Consider the following 23963-nt stretch of genomic DNA (forward strand, 5'->3'; position numbering starts at 1 on the left):
TAGTTCTTAAAAGACAAATGTTAGTACAAGTTATAGAAATTTTATATTAAAACACCTCTTAATGTTTTCGTTTGAATAAAATTTGTAAAATTTTCAACCAAAAAATAAACTAGTAACCCGCCATTGTTGACGTCAATAATTACACAATGCTCATGGGTGCTTAAGCCCATAAAATCAGTCACACCCAAGCGCTAGCAGAGGGCGACAAAACTCCAAAAAACACAAGTAACAAGTTGGCATTGCACTGTGCTGTCATTTTAATCTGTTTGAGCGGGGCATGTGCGTTAATTGCGTCAAATATTTTAACGTGATTAATCAAAAAAAAATTCATTACCGCCCGTTAACGTGATAATTTTGACAGCCCTACAATGAACACTTTTGAACTAAGTCATGATTTTTTCAAGCTTTTTATCAGAGTTTGTTCTGCATGATAAAATGTCTGCGTGAGTGCTCGTCCAAGACTGGTGATTCCATACTTTTTGCTAGGGGTTGTAGGCGTGTTGTGTTGCACAAGTTCTGAAATAAATGATTGGAACGGTTGTATTCTGGTAACTTCATAGTGAATATGTCACCATTGTTTTGCTATTTCTTTACTTTGTTTAAAAATAAGAAAAGAAAAAAAAAAAACAAGACCAAACTATTTTGGGGGCTGAATCCCTTCTAAAATAAGCCTAACGACACCAATGATCTATAATATTTTGGGTTTTTGTTTATCCTCTCTCAATGGTGATTCTTCGCCCAGCCAAAACCTTTTGACCGTTCATTCGCCCTTCCCAGTCAAATGGATTGGACATCCATTTAATGGCAGCCAATAAGTTTTGAGGGGGGAAAAAAAACATAATTTGTGCATAAAAGGGTTTATTTAGATTAGATTTGCTTGGTGCAGTGAATGTGTGCTCATAATCAATATTCAGCATCATTTATATTTACAGTCTTTTTTATTTCCTGTCCTGTGGTGATCATCACAACATCAATATTACACTTTCTTGATTTCTTCCTAATGTGATTAAATGTCTGCATATCGCAGTGGCCTCATCTATGTGGAATGTTAGTGTGTAGCCCCTGGCACAGCTTAATTAACTCATCTGTGGAGTTAAAGCATGAATAATGAAAGAAATCATTTATCACCAGAACATCCTTCCTACTGATCTGCCTTCAAATAGCTTCTCAATTGTAACAAAGGTACGCATATGATAACCACCTTTGGGAAAACAAACAGACTGAGAACGCTTCATTCATTCATTTCAGCACTTCCAAGTGATCATTTATGGCCAAAATGGGCTTTTTAAGCCAGATGAAAGGGCTGCCAGACTGCTGTTTGGTGGGTGGCTAATTCCTGAAATAGGACTGTCAATTATGCATGTTACGGCCCGGCTTCCTCCCTGCAGTCTGAGGCTTGCTCGCTTTAGTTCAACAGAAAGGAAAAGGCACTAGAGGGAGACAGTTTGTTCACATCTGCAGCTTTCATGGCTTCACACACACACACACACAAAGCGTGATGACTCGATCCATAGTGATCAATAGAAAATCATTTGTTAATGCTGAATAGGCATCCGGCTAGATTAAAAACCCTGGCAATTTAGCAAATTTGTGACGGAGAACTTTTTTTTTTTTTTTTTGTAAATCCACACCAAACGTGGAGAGCAAGGGCTTAGGTTTGGTCTCAGCATTGGTAGGGACTATAGACCCTACCCACGTGACGTCACAGCTCCGCTCTCCTGAATGGTACCGCCCACTTGTCCGTCAAAACATAGTGTTAACCTGTTACGGCTATGTACATTTCTCCTATTTACGCCGTGTTTTTCTGCTCCTTAACATTAATAATCAAAATGGTGAAGGCGTGTGTGGCTGTTGGTTGCACTAACAGAGAAGATGGAAGGAGAGACTTGAAGTTTTACCGTATTCCGAGGGATCCAAAGAGGAGAGCGAAATGGACGGCTGCAATTCGACGTGAAAACTGGGCACCAAAAAATCACCACAGACTATGTAGTAGTCATTTTATATCCGGTAAGATGCATTTAAGATATACTTAGAGGGTTTTGGGCTGACAAATAACCACAATTAAGATCATTGCGAGGCTAATCGCCGACAACATACGACGTAGTACGACATAGTTTCAAATTCAAGATGTTTGTGACTTCCCTTTCTTCCACCATCGTTATTTTTTTGAATAATATTTAGCTGGTACCAAGTGAAAGAAACTGGCCTCGTCTACGGGGCTGACAAATAACCACAATTAAGATCATTGCTAGGCTAATCGCCGACAACATACACGTATGTATGTAGTGAGAGTGCTATCGCTAAACCATATAAACATTAAAAGCCTTAACTCCATTGACAAACGACATGAAATACATTAGACTTGACAGTGGATGTTAGCAATAACAAAAGATTTTGAATTGAACATTTCGTAACTCACCTTTCCAAGCACAAGATAGATTCCTGCCGAACGAGGACCTGTTTCACCCAACCAGCAACGAAGTATTTATAAGCCTCCAAGCTCTTGAAGTTTTTCAAATTTTCGTGGGAATAGGCTGATTTTGTGTGGACAAGATCATTGTAAATATCAGCGTAGCAGATGTCAGGCAGACAGGGCGAAGACAGTGGGTCGAAAAACATCGATTTGGGCATCAAATATGGATCTGGCGACTGTATAGAACGAAGCTTTTCCACATAACGCCTTTTATGCAACACATCCAGTGAGTTTACGGCATCAGAAAACACCGGGTCTTCCATGAAATGCATTTTAAATTCCTCGATCAATTGAAAACAATGCTAATACAGAGACAAAATGACGGACAAGTGGGCGGAACCACACAGCGAGCACGTGGTTTTGTGACGTCGGTGGGTAGGGTCTATAGCATAACCTGCTTGTACACATTATGCTGTGGAGGGGACATTAATACAACCAAACAGATTGGGTAAACAGGGGTCAGGGCTACATTTCTCAAGAAAATGAACCTAATGAATTAACAGGCTAGATGATCAATGCAAAAAAAAAAACTATATGCTATATACACTCACCGGCCACTTTATTAGGTACACCATGCTAGTAACGGGTTGGATCCATTTTTGCCTTCAGAACTGCCTCAATTCTTCGTGGCATATATTCAACAAGGTGCTGGAAGCATTCCTCAGAGAGTTTGGTCCATATTGACATGATGGCATCACACAGTTGGTGCAGATTTGTCGGCTGCACATCCATGATGCCAATCTCCCGTTCCACCACATCCCAAAGATGCTCTATTGGATTGAGATCTGGTGACTGTGGAGGCCATTTGAGTACAGTGAACTCGTTGTCATGTTCAAGAAAACAGTCTGAGATGATTCCAGCTTTATGACATGGCGCATTATCCTGCTGAAAGTAGCCATCTGAAGTTGGGTACATTGTGGTCATAAAGGGATGGACATGGTCAGCAACAATACTCAGGTAGGCTGTGTTCCAACGATGCTCAATTGGTACCAAGGGGCCCAAAGAGTGCCAAGAAAATAGTCCTCACACCATTACACCACCACCACCAGCCTGAACCGTTGATACATGGCAGGATGGATCCATGCTTTCATGTTGTTGACGCCAAATTCTGACCCTATTATCCGAATGTCGCAGCAGAAATCGAGACTCATCAGACCAGGCAACGTTTTTCCAATCTTCTATTGTCCAATTTCGATTAACTTGTGCAAACTGTAGCCTCAGTTTCCTGTTCTTAGCTGAAAGGAGTGGCACCCAGCGTGGACTTCTGCCGCTGTAGCCCATCTGCCCCAAAGTTCGACGTACTGGGCGTTCAGAGATGCTCTTCTGCCTAGCTTGGTTGTAACGGGTGGTTATTTGAGTCACTGTTGCCTTTCTATCAGCTCGAACCAGTCTGGCCATTCTCCTCTGACCTCTGGCATCAACAAGGCATTTCCGCCCTCAGAACTGCCGCTCACTGGATATTTTTTCTTTTTCGGATCATTCTCTGTAAACCCTAGAGATGGTTGTGCGTAAAAATCCCAGTAGATCAGCAGTTTCTGAAATACTCAGACCAGCCCTTCTGGCACCAGCAACCATGCCACATTCAAAGTCACTCTAATCACCTTTCTTCCCCATACTGATGCTCGGTTTGAACTGCAGGAGATTGCCTTAAACCATGTCTACATGCCTAAATGCACTGAGTTGCTGCCATGTGATTGACTGATTAGAAATTAAGTGTTAACGAGCAGTTGGACAGGTGTACCTAATAAAGTGGCCGGTGAGCATATATATATATATATATATATATATATATATATATATATATATATATATATGGCGGAAAACAATCAGGTGACTTGAAGTTCCGCTCTGAGACCTCAAATTGTCCGATACGTGCAATACATCATTGGAAAGCTTAAAATCTCAATTTTCTGGGGGAAGAAAAATTTTGAACAGGAGGGCTTTTTTTTTTTTTTTTTTTATGTCTTTTAAACAGCAAAACCCCACCTGGAGGCGAGAGCACGCAAGAGCAGAATAACAGACGCCATGACTTTAACGAGATATTATCGCGTAGTTACCTTGTTTCGATCCAAAAACTCCATGTAGCACTGAGTGTCAAGACACAACTGTGAATGGCCACAGCCGGACTTTTGGGGGGATTTTATCGGTGAAACATGGTAATATAACAAGGGTTGCGATGCAGAAATCACAGACATCTAGGAGTGGTCGAGATTTTTTTTTTCCCATATATTTACCCTTTTAAATTTTTATTTTTTTCATTTTTTGTTTGGATCAATTCTCATCTAACATATCGGAGAAAATGCGACAGTAACAAAAACAAATACAATTAAGCGATAGTTATGAGGTAGATATACGTGAATTTTTACAGATGCCATTTTTTTCATTGTGACATAATTTCGTTAAAAGTTTAAAATTAGGGCTGTCAAAATTATCGCGTTAACGGGCGGTAATTAATTTTTTTAAAAAATTAATCACGTTAAAATATTTGACGTATTTAACGCACATGCCCCGCTCAAACCAATTAAAATGACAGCACAGGGTCATGTCCACTTGTTACTTGTGTTTTTATCCGCTTTTTATCAGAGTTTCTTCTACATGATAAAATGTCTGAGTGCTCGTCCGAGACTGGTGATTCCACACTTTTTGCTAGGGGTTGTACAAGTGGTACCTCGACATACGACATGAATCCGTTCCAGAGCTTTTATCATATTTTGAACCGCAAATTGAATTGGTTCCAAGCCCTTTTTAAACGCCATATTAAATTTTATAATTAGGTTAAAACCAGAATAAAGCAAGGGCTGAACCGCAGGGGCAAGAGGGGGCAGTGCTCCCTCAAGTCTGTCTTACCCCTTCAAATCGAAATTTTAAAAGTTGAGAAGGCACATTTTTAATATACTCACAATATGAATACATCACAGGTTGACAGATTAAACTGCTTATGACAGGATTACAAAAAAATTAATAGCATTATTATGTGAATTAGAATCATATTTTGAGTCGATTCGATTATATATAACAATTTGGCAAAGCGCAGATGACGAGAAATTAGTATTTTAATCTGCCGTTTAGCCCCTGCCTGTCATTGTAGCGCTCTAGCGTCCCCAACAGGAGGATGACGTCGGCAGGGTCATGGTTTCATCTCATTAAGAATTCAGCCCATTAAGGGGGAATTATATAGAATGAGGAAAGCGACGAATAGAGCCATAAAATGTCATTGTTTCAATCTCTCTATTCCAATATTTTTACAGAATATTCTTTTTGTCAAAGTATTTTCCCCAATTGCTAAATAAATGGTATGGTGACATGAAAAAATAATATTCTTGTGCTAAATGGAATATGAAATATTAAAAATGCATTTATTCAGTACAACATGGCAAAATTACTCCATAATGGTCAAAACTGTCTACTTCTTGCATTTTCCCGAACGATATTTTATGCCACCGGAGTTAGTCCGGTTTTTGTCATTTCCCTGCCCCGGCTTCGGAGAGCGTAAACAAACCAGGAGGCGTGACAGCTAGCCGACATGCTAACCCGAACAGAGTGATATTTCAAAGTATTATTCTCGCCTTTTGAAGCGAAAAAGCACGCAAAAATACCCTGGAACATTTCACATGGCGGCGGCGTTGCCGATTGTCTTCGCCGATCGGCAACCTGACCGGCGGCGAGCATATCGCAGCTCGTCGTTCCCCTGCTGCGGGCAGAAAACGTTCAATTCAGAAAAAGCTGTTACGATAAGCACAGGGTGTGCTGGAGCATGATATTTACATTTTATTCCCCTACAGATTTCTGACTGCCCCTTCATAAATACCATCCTACAACCGGCCCTGAGCCAAACACATCTGAGCGAGCCGTGATCTTCAACTTGAGCGGTTGCAAACGAGGATGGACGAAGTGGTTGGCTTGAGAATAAGCACCTCCAAATCCAAAAGCAGAACGACAGGTAGGCTTTTCCGGGGCGGTGGTACAGACTTCATCGAGGTGAGGAAGAAGCTGAGCCCGCTGCTTAGGTGGTTTGGAGACGGCTTGACCCGAGTGACAAAAAAAGACCAAGGTGATTTATTTCCCCGTCATAAATGAGCAGTCACTACGAAATTGAACCGATTTTTGGTTTTCACATCAAACGATTAACACGCCGTTTTCAAGATCATATTAAAAAAGCATTTAGATGTGGAGCATTTAGGCCGACGACGCTCCATTACAAGTGGATGACGATGACATCATTTACCTGCTCCACTGGGCCAGGAGATAAGTACATGCCCCCGCCGCATCCGCCGTGACTCTGGCGAGAGTTTGATGGAGAACGGTGTTCAAGCCCGGCGAGGGGGCGTACAAGAAGCAGCGGGAGGGACGACATTTGTGTCCAGATTGAGAAAGGGAGATGAAAACAACTGAGAGAGTGACTGGAAGAGACTATTACGGCTTGTATCGAACTAATATTTGGGGGGCACATTTTTACTGCGTATAAGACAGTAGTTTAAAGTGATCCTCGATTTTAAAGACATGTAGGCTCTAATAAACCACAATTGTTCTCTTGTACTAAAATAAGTTGTTAGGAACACATAAAATGTTAAATCAATGGCAATATTTTATAATATTTCGTCCATATTTTGGCGCCATGGTTTGCGGGCTCGCAGTGATGACGTGATTGGGATCTTTCCGAATGAGTAGCGTGTTCAACAATTGCTTATTGCTGCCTAAACTCGCGAAGTAAAATGCCACGATGTGCTGCTTTTGGATGCAATTTCCAGTCAAATGGAAACAAGGGGAGTGAAGTGAGTGGTCAAGGCGGAATTATTATTTTTAGTGAATAAATGTGCACAAGTGGAAGCTTCTCCCCCTTTTTGGTCCCTGTATGCACGCATCCTACCCACCACGCATTACAACTAGCGCCCGAACATTTTTCCTGGATCCTCAGTCAAGTAAGGGATCCGTCAATTTTCTGGATCCGACGGTCCCACCGCGTCTGCAATATTGGTTTGGGATCTGTCCATTTTTTGGATTCGTCGGTCCCACAGCGGCTTTTCGCATCAGTCTATTTTGTGGAATCGACGGCCTAATCGCGGCTGCGACATTGCCATGGTATCGGTCTAATTCCTGGATCTTCAAGTGAGTAAAAAACGCAGATTTGGATTACTATTGCTATCTTTTTTGTTGACTATTCTTTGTGGGAGTTTTCCCCAAATCATAGTAAATAATTAAAGCACTATGGCACGCTACAGTGACGACAGTGACTCTGACGTGGACCTTACAACAATGTTGGGAGTTCGTCGGGGAACGCCTGTTTGCGTACTGCTGAGCTCCCGAGTGAAAAGTGGTCAAGGTGGAAATATTATTTTTTGTGAATAAATGTGCATAAGTGGAAGCTTCTCCCCTTTTTGGTACTTTTATACACGTATCCTAGCTACCACGCGTTACAATGTACAAGACATGGATTACACAAGGTGTGCTCTTTGGCCTGTACTGTATGTAAAGCACATGACAGCTCTGGATGCTAACAATCTACATAATTATATTGGGATAAGTTTGAAAACGCAATATGCTTACCTTGAATATCTGCTAATAAAACCGCACAGCATACTCTCTCGCTCCCAACCGGACTTCCCAACAGGACTCTCTCGAATCACCAGTTTTGCCCAACTTTTGTCTTATCAGGTATTTGCTGCACGCATTTTCCCCTGAAGCTCGTCTTGTGAACGACCGACAGTGCTATCCCGCTCTTCACTTTTCAGATCTGGTTCAAATAGGAAGGGTAGAACTGACGATATGTTGGGAAAGCTAACGAGTGACGCGCTGGGATTTCCGCAACGGGACCAGTGATGTCACGCACTGCGACGTAACAAGAATGGCGACCTATCACTTAAAATAATTTTACAAACTTTATTAAAACAAAAACTTTAAGAGGGGTTTTAATATCAAATTATTATAACTCATGCTAACATGTATCTTTTAAGAATTACCTGTCTTAAAAACAGAGGATCCCTTTAACAATTACAGTGTATCACAAAAGTGAGTACACCCCTTGCATTTCTGCAGATATTTAAGTCTTTTCATGGGACAACACTGACAAAATGACACAATGAAAAGTAGTCTGTGTGCAGCTTATATAATAGAGTTAAAAAAATTTTCCTCTCAAAATAACTCAAAACATAGCCATCAATATCTAAGCCCCTGGCAACAAAAGTGAGTACACCCCTTAGAAACTACATCCCTAAATGTCCAAATTGAGTAGTGCTTGTCATTTTCCCTCCGAAATGTCATGTGACTCGTTACAGGAGTGTTGTCAGCGTTGCTGCAGTGCGGAGTTTGGTGACAGTGGTGTTACCAGGATCCCAGGTGTGGGTGGGCATTAGTCTTACCTGGGGGGCAAAAAAAAGCTACAATGCTCAAGTAGGTCGAAATCCAGCATAGGGCTACTGCACCTTAAAACATGTTTTGTTTTCTCCTTGAGATAACTGTTGTAATTTGGTCTAAACAAATAAAAGTTGATTTGATTTTGACTTCGAACACATCCATAACTGAACAGTATGGACATGCAGGTGACAATGTTGTTTTTTTTTTTAGGTAACCTATTGTGGTTCCTTGGTTTTACTATTATTATAGTTATTCTTTTTTCCGCAGGCCCTTTGAGCTGAATTTGACCCCCTTAGAATGCTTCAAAATGCACCAAAATCGGCAGGCAGGTCAAGAAAGGTGCAATCTTTGATACCGTTTCAAGACAGATTCCAAATACACTATGTAGCGCCCACTAGCAGTCATTCTTTGTCCCACCGACGCTTTGAGACCAACTTTGACCCCCTCAGAATGCTTCAAAACTCATCAAACTCAACAGCCAGGTGAACACTGGTGAAAACGTAGATAAAACTTTGATAAAATAATTTGATTAAATTTTTTTTTTTTTTTTTTTTTTTTTTTTTTTAAATCAAAATATGCATATTTGTGTAGCGCCCCCTAGGAACAAAACCAACATTTAATTTATTTTATTTTTTAAAGGAGAAAGAGGACGTAACACTGCAAAGGTTAAAACTTAGAACACATCAGTACCATATGAATGGGATACCATACACGGTGCCCAGACTGCCGTTAGTACTACAACCAGTTTTCTTTGGGTTGGCAGAGTGTGTCCGTGGGTGGGCACTGCCCCCCCCCCCATGCTAACGCCCCAGTCGAGCGTTCTCCGGTGTTCATTGTGTTTGGAAAGGGTTTCCCGCCAATTGTTCTGGACAGTCCGGGAGAACTGATTGCGAGAGTTGGTGGTGCACACGTGGGCTTGTCAGCGTCAATCTTGCTCAGTTATGACTGAGCAAGACGCACACGTTGGGCTTCCGTGATAAGATGGCGTCATGTATCTCTTATGCCCTATATTCTGCTTGTCCTATGTCCTTCAACTATGGTATAAGTGCTATTTGTTTTATATTGGGTGTGTTAGAGTAAAAAAAAACAGTAAATACGGAAAATACTATTCCCTGATTGTATTACTTTAACACACTTAATATAATCAAACGAGAAAAGATAATATAATCAATCGGGGAATAGTAAGTGTGTTAGAATAATGCAAACAGTAGCCTTCGAGAAAAGGTACTCCTTCAGGTGGTAGTTGCCAACACATCCCACCCAGGTGACGCATTTTCGTCTCGTTCTCGTCTCATCAGACGAAATTTGGCATACGTCTTGTTCTATTTTAGTCTCCCAAAACACGTTTTTAGCTCGCTATCATCTCGTTATTGTCATGAAAAAAGTGTTCGTTGCCCCCAGTTTATTACCGTTTGATTCTGCCAAGCAGCCGTTTGTAACCTTTCAATTTTGTTTTTCCCGCTAACTGACCGCCATTGCGCAGTCTTCTCTGAAACTGCAAACAATGACCTTAACACCGACCTTGCCTTGTCTGCACTATCGAGACAAGAAGTCAGATCCGGCCCGTCCGCAGCCCCCGCGACGATGCCCAAGGCTTGAATTTTCATCTCCGGAATATGCCTTGTTATTTATGAATTCCTACACATTCCCTTTTAGTTGATCAGCGCCCAGACGGGAAAAACATTGCTCTTGGCTGAGAGAGACGGCAATCCTCTTGGCATATAGACGCAAGCTGTCGATACAGATTAGCTTTTATCAGATAAACTTTATGTGCAACATTGGAGCGTCCTTTGGTCGGGTAACCGCCTGATTTGGGGTTCCAATTGAAACGGGGAGTAAAGCTGGCTACAAATGCTTGTTATTGTGGTTAATATCGTCACCCGCTAAAATTGCAATGGACCTTTTAGAGGTCAAAATATACAGCCTAAAAATCAATGGATGTATAATTAAAATGCTGTTACAGTATTAGGCTGGCTATTGATTATGTGTTGCTCAATATGTGCCGTTTGAAGCGTGGCTTTACGAAAATAAATAAATAAATAAAGGGGAATACGAAAGATGTGGATGCTGAAAAAAGTGCACCACTGACAATAGTCATGATAATACCGTATTGGCCCAAATATAAGACGGCCCTGATTATAAGACGACTCCTTCTTTTTCAAGACTCAAGTTTGAAAAAAGACTTTTTGAACACCAAATTAATTTTTATACAGAAAATTATTACAGTACTTCTGAAAGAAATGATAACAATATATTTGAGAGAAAAATCATGTTATTTTGCCTCATTCAAATCTTAATATCTGAACATTTAAATATGTAAACTAAAGTGCAATCACATTCGTAAATGAATGGCTTCTGGTTTTTGAGATGTAAATAAACCAATCGATTGTGATAAAACAACAAAATTGCAGTAACTGCATTAACCGTCAAAGTGAAGTCTAACTGTAACTGTAGTCTTGAAACAAATCTGAATACGGAAAACATTGCAATAAAATAATGCAAACTGGTTAAACTTTAGAGAACCTGAGAACTGTCATGACAGAACATCGCTTCATTGATATCTGGCGCCATCTAGCGTCGTGAATGGGTATAACGTCTAGACCGCGAATATAAGACGACCCCCACTTTTTCAGTCTTATTTCAATGCAAAAAACACAGTCTTATATTTGGGCCAATACGGTAAAAAAACAAAAAAAAAACAACGATGACATACATTGAGATACAGGTAGTCCCCGGGTTACGACGCAGCCGACTTGTGTGATTTCGACTTTACGACGCCGGAGTCTCGTCCGCCATTTTGTCAACAGTCATTTTTTGTTTGTTGGTTTGTTTTTTGTTAAATATTGTTGACTTTATGATCGATGCATGCTTTTATATTGACGCAGCAGTGTTGTTTTCGTGAACGGTGACGATAACCAAAATATTTTGTTGACACACAATTTTTTATGACATTGACGAGCTAAAAACCTGTCTTGGGAGACTAAAACATAATAAGACGAATGACATTTTTCATTGCCCGGGACGAGAAGTTTCAGTCCTAAGTTCACAATGTGTGATTTTCTAGTCATATGTGTAGTTAGCACGCATCGTAACAGTGTTCGGTCATGTCACTCATGTGACGTGCAGAGCACCCCCCCCCACACACACACACACGCTTACTCACCAGTGTCCAGTCTCCAGACTTCCCTTTTGTGAAACATGTCAGGTTCTGCTCGGTAAGTTTTGTTTTCGTATCTTGGCTCATAGACTTCATAATGTATTGACCTGACACTTTTGCCATTCACTGCCTCACGCCTTCCCAACGGGGGCCGCCCCAGACCCCGCTTCATTTATTAGCAGTCGGTCACATGCAGCGATGTAACGCCGGATTTTCGTTGAAAAGGTATGAGACCTGTATTGCATACAAACAGGAAGGACTGTAAGGCAGGGGGGCCCAATCCCGGTCCTCGAGAGCCCCTATCCAGCTTGTTTTCCGTGTCTCCCTCCTTCAACACACCTGAATCAAATGATCAGCTCATCAGCAAGCTCTGCAGCAGCCTGATAACGATCCTGATTAGTTGATTCAGGTGCGTTAGAGGAGGGAGACACGGAAAACAAGCTGGATAGGGGCTCTCGAGGACCGGGATTAGGCACCCCTTGTCTAAGCAGTGATTTGTTCGAGGATTCAAGGTATTTATTATATTTTTCGTACGTTGCATGCATTTGGAAATGTTAAAAAAAAAAAATCAGGCACAGTGACTTAACTAGCAGCACATTGGACATACTTGCGTAAAATAAAAGCTAACTGCCCTTTATTTATTTATTTATTTATTTTTTGTGCTTTTAACCAAGAATCGAGACTGTTTTATGTCCATATCTATAAAGAATTCAGGGATTTAAGCATTTATTAGCAATAATTTTGACTGGAAAAGCTCTGGCTCACTCTTCGATCGAGAAGCAGAATGTCGGGGTCATCATGCTGGTCGTCAACCCGAACACGGTCGCCGGGCTGAGGCTCCTCACCGTGACCACGGGCAAGGAGGAACACAGGGACTCAGCTGACACCCTGGAGATGTTCCAGAGAACAGGGAGAGCTGGAGACGGGCCAGGTGGTCCTCAAAGGCCATCATCTCCCCATTGCCCACATGGCGTCCTTTGGAATGTTGCTGTGGGACTCCCTGATGTGCCGGAAGCACAAGAAGGATAGGTTCCTTCAACTGTTTTGGCGCGAACTTCTCCAAGGACGTGACTTCAGAAGCGAGGAAGAACAAGGCGAGGAGGGAAGAAAGGAGACGGCGAGGAACAGGGACTTGTACACGATTAGTTGTACTGCCTGAATTATTGGACTATCTCATACGGATTTTATTAATGTTTATTTAGATTTCATACTTTATACTTGCAAGTCACCTTTAAGATTTTAACTTATATTACCCTGCAATATAAAAGGAGATGCTCCACAATTTCATTGTACAACTGTATGACAATAAATGGCTATTCTATTCTATAATAAGTTATGATTGTATATAGAATTTATTAAAAATCTATTTACATTTTATTTATAATTTATTCTGCATGTTTTCCTCAAGTATTAAGTTTCTGATGTGAAATTTGAGTGATTTATTAGCTGTTGAAAACTTGCTGCTAAAAAAAAAAAAAAAAAAAAAAAAAAAATTTTGGGTCAAAAACTTATATGATATGTTAAATATTGCTATTGATTCTGAAAATATAGGTGGTTATCTCTGCATTTAGGAATTTTTGTGCATCTAGTGTAAAATCTGAGAATTTTATAGCCATTTTTCAAGTTTTGTTGTACTTGTATAAAAAAATTAATCGGGATTTTATAAGGGAACAACTTAATTTTTTGGTGCCTCAAATACAGTGCGGCAAATAAGCATTTAGTCAACCAACAATTGTGCAAGTTCTCCTACTTGAAAAGATTAGAGAGGCCTGTAATTATCAACATGGGTAAACCTCAACCATGAGACAGAATATGGGGAAAAAAAACAGAAAATCACGTTGTTTGATTTTTAAAGAATGAAAAATAAGTATTTGGTCACCTACAAACAAGCAAGATTTCTGGCTGTCTAAGAGGTTTAACTTCTTCTAACGATGTCTAACGAGGCTCCACTTGTTACCTGTATTAATGGCACCTGTTTTAACTCATTATCGGTATAAAAGACACCTGTCCACAAGCTCAGTCAGTCACACTCCAAACTCCACTATGGCCACGACCAAAGAGCTGTCGAAGGACACCAGAGACAAAATTGTAGACCTGCACCAGGCTGGCAAGACTGAATCTGCAATAGGTAAAACGTTTGGTGTAAAGAAATAAACTGCGGGAGCAATTATTAGAAAATGGAAGACATACAAGACCACTGATAATCTCCCTCAAGCTGGGGCTCCATGCAAGATCTCACCCCGTGGCGTCAAAATGGTAACAAGAACGGTGAGCAAAAATCCCAGAACCACACGGGGGGACCTAGTGATTGACCTACAGAGAGCTGGGACCACAGTAACAAAGGCTACTATCAGTAATGCAATGCGCCGCCAGGGACTCAAATCCTGCACTGCCAGACGTGTCCCCCTGAAGAAAGTACACGTCCAGGCCCGTCTGCAGTTCGCTAGAGAGCATGTGGATGATCCAGAAGAGGACTGGGAGAATGTGTTATGGTCAGATGAAACCAAAATGGAACTTTTTGGTAGAAACACAGATTCTGGTGTTTGGAGGAGAAAGACTACTGAATTGTATCCGAAGAACATCATACCCACTGTGAAGCATGAGGGGTGGAAACATCATGCTTTGGGGCTGTTTTTCTGCAAAGGGACCAGGACGACTGATCCGTGTAAAGGAAAGAATGAATGGGGCCGTATATCGAGAGATTTTGAGTGAAACTCTCCTTCCGTCAGCAAGGGCATTGGAGATGAGACGTGGCTGGCTCTTTCAGCATGACAATAATCCCAAACAAACAGCCAGGGCAACAAAGGAGTGGCTTTCATAAGAAGCATTTCAAGGTCCTGGAGTGGCCTAGCCAGTCTCCAGATCTCAACCCCATAGAAAATCTGTGGAGGGAGTTGAAAGTCCGTGTTGCTCAACGACAGCCCCAAAACATCACTGCTCTAGTGGAGATCTGCATGTAGGAATGGGCCAGAATACCAGCAACAGTGTGTGAAAAGCTTGTGAAGAGTTACAGAAAACGTTTGGCCTGCATTATTGCCAACAAAGGGTACATAACAAAGTATTGAGATGAACTTTTGGTATTGACCAAATACTTATTTTCCACCATGATTTGCAAATAAATTCTTTAAAAATCAAACAATGTGATTTCCTGTTTTTTTTTCCCACATTCTGTCTCTCGTGGTTACGGTTTACCCATGTTGACAATTACAGGCCTAATATTTTCAAGTTGGAGAACTTGCACAATTGGTGGTTGACTAAATACTTATTTGCCCCAATGTATGCCTAAGGTAGGTGCCTGTTTTGGTTTTAGGTCGGTAGCAGCTTTGGTTTTCAAAAAAATATTTGAATTTGAAGTTTTTGAAAAACGGCCCCCAGCAGATCGGCCCTGCGCGCCGTGTCATGTCAATATATTATGTCGTCTATGCTTGGCTAGATATGCCATGTTGCTTTAGGCTTTAAACGTTAGTGGAGTGATCATCAATGTAACTTGTAGCGTTAGCAGTACCATTTAGAGTCGTGCAGTCTTAAACTCTGAGAACTTTTAGCTTTTATCTATAGTTTGTGGCGTCCGTGTGAGTTTAACTAACTTGTAATTGAAAATAATGTACTGTTTTCCTACTGAGTGTGTATTATCATCACAAAGATGGTCATGTCCTTGTAGACACTAAAATTGTGTCCTCATCTATCAATGTTCATTCGTTGAAATATCAACATTTTCTCCGTTTGGACATCATCGCTTAGAACATTTATCCACATGAGCAGGGTAGCTGTACTCACCTGGAATATTGCTTCTCTTTTTTGGAAGTGGCACATTTGAAGGGTGACGTGTGTCATAAACGCACGCTGCGAAATCAAACATTAAAAGGCTGGCGGGTTGTGCCGCTTACAAAGTCGTAAAGTGTAACAGTCACTCATCGCGCTGCAAAAGGAAAGCGGCCGTCCAAGCAAACAAGCCCAGAAAGAGAGGGAGTAAATGATACAAGCTTTCTCTACCTTGTCAGTTATTAGGAGAAGAGAAATCCGACACAACTTTGTGTTGTCTGGAGAAACAAAAATAATTGGCCAGCATGAGGCAGCGCTCTACTCTACCTTCCACACTACATTACTTTCAAGAGACTGTCATAAAGTTGGAAGGCTTCAAGGAGCTAGCTGTCCGGGAGGGAGATTTAATACAAATTAGAAAGCAGTTCATTGGCATCTGTAAAACATCACATTATTTTAGGATTTCAAATTTCTTTACTTCTTTGTGGATGAGTATAAACCGTAAAGAGACGCGTCTCAAACTCAATTCCAGGCAAAAATAATGTTCTTGTGTTTGATGGATGACTTTCGGCAGAGAAATACAGTCGTATATAACAATCTTACATGGTACAACTCGCTGCTAGTTTGTCTTTTTATACATTTCAGGCAGTTGTGAGCCAACGTACGAGATGTTTATCATAGCGCATTTATTTTTGGTTGCCACATATTTGTTGTTTTACACATTTTTTTCCCCAAAACATCCATCATTCGCAGTTTCGGTCTGTGTGTGTGCACTTAGGCGCTGAATTATTTTTCCCCTAATAGCAGCATACCTTACAAATATGGACAAACAAACAAAGGGGTAATGATTTTATGTATACCTTAATGAAACGGCGGTCCAATGTCATTAAAATCCAAAATGTTTTCTCCCATGCAAGGTTTCATTTTTCTCCTTGCAAAATTTAACTGGACCAAGGATGAGTACGTTTTCTACTGCTTTGCTGCTGTATTTGGGTAGTGATTTTCCTTTAAGCACTGGTGGAATGTAACAAATCAAAAGTACTTTGTAACTGTACTTAAGTCCACTTTATGTATCTCTACTTTACTTGATTACAAATATGGAGTGGGACTTTTTACTTCAATACATTTTACTGCATGTGTTGCAGGCACCAGAATATGGCACCATTCACAATTATATGAATCCTGAAAAATACAGGTTATATGCATTAAAGATGAGCACGATGACACCAGTTTGCCAGTGTTCTCAGGAGTGTTTATTTACACAATTCAGCAACTCAAAAAAAATACTGTACGCTCCGTTTCAATTAGTATATTGTTAGTACACGTTACTGTACTAATACTGTCAATTTAAACAATCCACACTAACCAACACAATTGTTGGTTCTTTTGAATACAATCAGTCTTCTAAACACAAGATTGATTACTTCTGCCACCATTTTCCAAAAATCCATTTTGGCTCTTTACATGGAGGAAGTCGGCGTGATGTCACGATGACATCACCTCGCTTAGCAACGTGTCGCCATTTTGTGAAGGGGGAACGCACAGCTAAACATTCCATAGGCAAACGTCTGAAATTAATATATTTCAGGTGTGTTTTGCGTCTTTTTTCCCAAAAACGTCTTAAACGTGGCTTACTATTATCACGAGTCACTGCCGACAGACGTGAGGAGGCGATGAAATTTAAAATTAGCGTTTATTGGCTTACAAAGCTGCCGATACAAAGTCGCAGCTGATAGCTGGATAAACAAAGGAATGGCCTGCAGTGGAGTTCGGAAACATCTAAAACTACCTCATAAAGTCACCCAAGTAAGTTGACCTTTATCATTTATGTGGAATATGTACTGTGTGGAACTGATAAAATTGGTAGCATATACGAAGTGATTATTTCTGCCGTAACCGGTAATTCGCCTCCAAGCGTTATTTAGCCGTGAGCACGTCACGGCAAAATAACCAATTCCCACCAGGCCAATAATATACCGATTGACTAATCAGAGCAGTTCACGGCAAAAGAAAAATAACGCTTTGAGAGTTGCCTGTTACGGTAATAATAACCACTGTCTAGTCCAGGGGTGTCCAAACTTTTTGCACAGGGGGCCAGATTTGGCGTGGTAAAAATGTGGGGGGCCGACCTTGACTGACGTCCTTTATGTAGAACAATATATTTAAACAAAATTTAGCAAGCCATTCAGTGTGTCACATTTGCTTTATTATTTTTTTAATGAATAATTTCAACAATCTCGCAACTAGCCTTTGCGGCGTTCTTTTTCGACTCTTGGGCTCATGCAAAATACTACTGCTGTGAAATTAAACTAGCTTCAAGTTGCTTCAATTTCTCGCTGCGTATCCTCCCTGTAATCTTGTCGTACATGTCAGCGTGTCTTTTTTGGTAATATCGCCTCACATTGAAATCTTTAAAAACAGCGACTGTCTCTTTGCAAATGAGGCAAGAAACAGTTGTTGCATATTTTAGCGAAGAAATTGTCCAATTTCCACCTATCCTTGAAGCGTCGGCCGTCACAGTCAACTTTTTTTAGTTGATTGTCGCCATTTTAGAAAATTGGAAGTAGAGGGTCACACGGAGTAATGTTGCTTAACCCTTAAATACCTGCAACGTGAAGCAATTATCAGAGAATCCCAAAATTTGAAAAACAAGGTCCTAATGAAACCTTTTTTTCAAATTTGTGAAAAGAAAAGTCAAAATGAATATGTGTAATAAGCGCTCTAATATCTACAACCCATGCTAAATCATGTTTTTTTTCTCATGGAACCTGCAGATGCATGTGTCGACTTGCATCCATTTTTTTTTTTCAAAAAGAAATGTCAAAATTATAAATTAGTCTGAAAATCATGAAATTTTAGATGTATCAAATGCGATACATTTGGCAATAAAGGGTTAAAGTGCTGCTGCTTTTTAGTGGGTAAATGAGGAGCAGCATTTTGTGTATGAGCTACTTCATATGCTGGTTGCAGTACTGCTGACCAATTTATTAAGTCCTTGTGTGGGCCAGATGTTATTGATTTTATGACAGAGGCTGGGGGCCGGATGAAATTTGACCACGGGCTGCATTTGGCCCCCGGGCCGGACTTTGGACATGTCTGGCCTAGTCTATTGAATCCTAGCAGCGAATTGGGGCAAAAATGAAAGTTTACTCGCCAGTAATAAAATGTCGGCTGCAAACGTAAATGTGCTTGGATTTAGGTTCCCACAGGCGAAAACAGTCCACGGAACAGTCTTCTTTTACTGTTCCTCGATTAATTGTTCTCAGCCATTTGTTTCTCCTTTTCTTCTCACGTGGAAGAATGAAGAACTTCAAATGCGGCTCCGAACTCTTCCTTGTGTGACAACCCGCAACACATCAATTTTTAGTCATTCTGACGGAAAAAAGACCTCAAATAAAATGAAAGTTAAATGCGTTTGTATTACAATGCACGACAGAGCAGCTGCTTGTGACTCGTCTTTTGCCCCATTGTCAATATGGCGACGCTTTGTTGTGGCTGGTGACGTCATTAAATGCCCAGATGTCCGACTTCCTCTATAGCATCAAACTGCATTTTTAGTACATGTCAATTAAACATGAGAAACTCAAGCAGCAACAGGTATAAACTAGGGCTGTCAAACGATTAACATTTTTAATCGAGTTAAGTACAGCTTAAAATTTAATCGTAATTCAAACCATCTACAAAATATGCCATATTATTCTGTAAATTATTGTTAAAATGAAAAGACAAGACACAACACGGATATATACATTCAACATATGGTACATAAATACTGTATTTGGCATTAACATTATTAACATTCTCTTAAAGCGATCCATGGATAGAAAAACTTGTAGTTCTTAAAAGATAAATGTTAGTACAAGTTATAGAAATTTTATATTAAAACCCCTCTTAATGTTTTCGTTTTATTAAAATTTGTAAAATTTTCAATCAAAAAAGAAACTAGTAGCTCGCCATTGTTGATGTCATTACACCATGCTCACTCCCCAAACCCATAAAATCATTCGGACCCAAGCGCCAGCAGAGGGCGCCAAACAACAAAAAACAGGTAACAAGTAACAAGCGGACATTACACTGCTGTCATTTTAATCCGAGCAGGGCATGTGCGTAAATTGCGTCAAATATTTTAACGTGATTAATTTAAAAAATTAAATACCGCCCGTTAACGCGATAATTTTGACAGCCCTAGTATAAACATATTTACAGTTGTATTTTTGGTTCAACTTCAACAAAATATATATAAACGAACACAGTGTAATTATTCACAAACAAGGTGTATTGCTAAACGGAGGTGATGCGATGCCCACAGTTAAACCGACCGTTAACAAAGAAAAATGAAGCGCCATTTTAAGCTCGTCATTCCCCTTAGACAATGGCCCAATATAAAGCAAATACGCATATTAACAAAATCATTTTTGGACCAAGCATAGACTTATTAACTACTTTGTGAAGTTTGGTGTCATTTACTCATCTGAAAAATACAGGCTATATGCATTAAAGATGTGCTCAATGACGCCAGTGTTCTCAGGAATGGGAATGTGGCTGTGCGCCTGCGTCATTAAGACTACAGCGCCGTTATTTCGCTCTGAACAGTGGTCCAATGGTGCCACCTATCGACCACTCCTAGCATCTTCGTTTGAGAAAATAAAGCAGACATTGCATAAATTGAACACATAACACTACAAAATAATAAATTTCACACACAAATGTGATCTCACTTGTATCTGTACTTATTCACTCCACTACTTTTCAAGTTGTCGCCTGCATTACACGTACTGTTGTATTGACACCCCTGCAAGGCTCAATTTCTCCCACAAAAGTATTGCAATTACAAATGCTTTAATAGTAATATATTCATTTATTTTGCTTGCAATGAAAAAACACAAAACAGAATGGGAAAAAAATTTGAATCATTATCATTTTACACAAAACTGGGCCGGATAAAAGTATTGGCACTCTTTGAAAAATCATGTGACGCTTATCTAATTTGTGTAACTAACAGCACCTGTGGCACATAACAGGTGGTGGCAATAACTAAATCACATTTGCAGCCAGTTAAAATGGATTAAAGTTGACTCAACCTCTGTGTGTACCACATTGAGGATGGAGAAAAGAAAGAACTGTCTGAGGACTTGAGAAGCAAAATTTTGAGGAAGCATGGGCAATCTCAAGGCTACAAGTCCATCTCCAAAGACCTGAATGATTCTGTGTCTACCGTGCGCAGTGTCATTAATAAGTGTAAAGCCCACGGCACTGTGGCTAACCTCCCTAGATGTGGACCGAAAAGAAAAACTGACGGGAAATTTCAACGAAAGATTGTGCGGATGGTGGATAAGGAACCTCGATAAACATCCAACAAGCTGTCCCGCAGTCTGAGGGTGCAACAATGTCAACCCATACTATCTTTCGCTGTCTGAATGAAAAGGGACTCTATTGTAGAATACCCACTTGACCCTTGTCATGAGTCAAGAATCTGCATTGGACAAGGTGTCAAGAGTCAAGAATTTGCATTGGACAAGGTGATGGTGCTGGAACTTTTGTTTGGTGCCGTTCCAGTGAGATTTACAAAGATGACTGCCTGAAGAAGACATCAAAACTCCTTCAGTCCTTGATGATATGGGGCTGCAGGTCAGGCAAATACACTGGGGAGGTGGCTGTGTTTAAATCTTCAACAAATGCACGTTGACATGGAAATTTTAGACAGCTTTCTTATCCCTTCAATTGAAAATATGTTTGTCATTTGTTAGCTGGGATTGGCTTCAGCACCTCCGCGACCCTCGTGAGGAATAAGCGGCATGGAAAATGAATGAATGAATGAATTTTCCAAGATGACAATGCATCATGCCACAGAGCTAAAACTGTTAAAGCATTCCACGGAGAAAGACTCATCCAATCAATGTCATGGCCTGCAAATAGCCCTGATCTCAACCCTATTGATAACCTGTGGTGGAAATGGGGAAAAAAAGTGGTCCACAGCAAGGCTCTGACCTGCAAGGAGGATCTGCCAACTGCAATCAAAGAGAGTTGGCACCAAATTGATGAAGAATACTCATCAAGTCCATGCCTCAGAGAGTGCAAACTGTCATAAAAGCCAGAGGTGGTGCAACTAAATACTAGAGGTGTTTTGATTGTTATTTCTTTGTTTGTTTCTCATGATTTCATATATTTTTCCTTAGAATGGAGTGATTCTATATACATTTCCCTGCACTTGCTCTGTAAAAGTAACATTTACTGACCACCACAATGGTTTTATTCATTTCTTTTAGTGTTTCTGAATGCTAAAGAGTTGCACTAATTCATTATTTTTTCAAGCTTTTTAATCTGAGTTTGTTCAACATAATAAAATGTCTGAAAGAGTGCTCGTCCGAGACTGGTTATTCCATACTTTTTGCCCGGGGTTGTAGTCAAGCCAGTTCAGTGACGCGCCCACCACGCTCATATTTTTCTATCATTTCCACCTTCAATTCAATGGTAAGCCTCACTTTTTTCACCATCTGCACGAAAATTCTTATAACCCATATTGATTTCTATGACAAGAAAATCCGCCTTGCGTCTGTCTTGCGGAAAAACAAAGAAAATGCGGCGCTGTCATAAATCGTCGTATTTCGAGCATGTCGTGGGATTTAAAAAGAAATGGAGAGTCAAAATTTACGTCGGATGTCGAAAAGATCGCGTGTCAAAAGCGATCATATGTCGCGGTACTACTGTACTTATGTATTTCAGAAAAATATACTCCATTTTTTACACCTGTATCCCCCCACAAAAAAGTGAGTACTCATAGGCGGAGTTTGACGTTTGGGTCGGAGGGGCACAACATGCCGATGACTCCATAACGCAGTGTCAGCGATAAAATTAACTTCCCAGAGTATTTATAATAATAAGTTGACAATAACAGTTTTTTTTTTTTTTGTTTCCCATCATTCTTGAGGGGAATTCCAAATCAGGCTGCTTAGGCAATACTTTTCGCCAAGATAGTCATCCATTGATTATGGTACGCCCGCCGGTGTCGTGCCAATGTAGTTACCCCAGTCAAAAATAGTATACCCTGGGCAGAGCCATATGGAGGTAGATTTGTGTCTTTATTATTCAATCCCAAAAAAAGTCGCTTCAATTTTAAAAAAAATGTATGAATTAAATATTTATTAAATTAAATATATTATAAATATAATTTATTGAATTAAATATATATATAAATTTGGAACTAAAAAAAATGCATGTGAAAGCGATTTTTCTTTGATTTTTTTTGATTAAAGCAATTTTTTTGATTGAAGTAATGTTGATTTGTGTTTGGGCCACATTTTGGCTAGGACGTTTTTGTCTTTATTATTCAATCAAAAAATAAAATGCTTCATAGTATATATTTTCAAAAAGAAAAGTCACTTCAATCAAAAAACGAAACATTTCAAATCATAGAAAACATTTTTGAATGCGAAAAAATATTTGAGATTGAAAAATTTGCATTTTAACACTTGATTTTTCATTGAAAAAGTTTTCTTTGATTGAAGAAATCCTTTTTTTGTGTTTGGGCCATATTATGGGTAGGACATTTGTGTCTAAATCATTCAATCTGAAAAAAAGTTGCTTCGATCAAAAAAAAAAAAAAAAAAAAAAATTCTCAATCAAAGAAAAAAAATCATTTGAAAAATTACCCTCCGCTAATTTTTGTTGTTGTTGTTGAAAATTATATGCAACGCAAACGACCGTCTAAGGAGCTAGTCACATGATCTGTTCGAAAAATAATTTTGACCAGTTCTAAAAAATTTTTTTTTTGTTCATTTCATTCATGTTTGTTGCAGTTTTATTGCTTGACAACCAATATATATATATAGAGCAAAGTCAATTTCATGCAATGACACTTTTTGGCCACCGAGGGCCTGGCCCTCCTGCCCCCCTTTAAAATCCGCTTCTGTGAGTACTTCTTCCACCACTGCCTTTAAGTCAAGAGAGTTATTGCTCTATGATTACCTTTCAAAGCCATACTTCTAGTTGGGAGTTGTCTACTGTGATTAAGTATGAAGAAAGGCCTGACTGGGACCAATGTTTCTATGCTTAGTTGGTATGCTTACCCATGGGAGATGTAGTTGCTCAATAATTCATCATATCGTGTTGGAATAAAAACACCATGTCTGATTTAGTCAAGACACAAAGGTGACAAAACAAAGAATTGCATTTGTGCCTAACTTTATTTGGGGTATACAGAATTCTCCAAGTTGTATTTTA

The sequence above is a fragment of the Corythoichthys intestinalis genome, chromosome 18 (assembly GCF_030265065.1).
Source record: "Corythoichthys intestinalis isolate RoL2023-P3 chromosome 18, ASM3026506v1, whole genome shotgun sequence".
NCBI lineage: Eukaryota > Metazoa > Chordata > Actinopteri > Syngnathiformes > Syngnathidae > Corythoichthys > Corythoichthys intestinalis.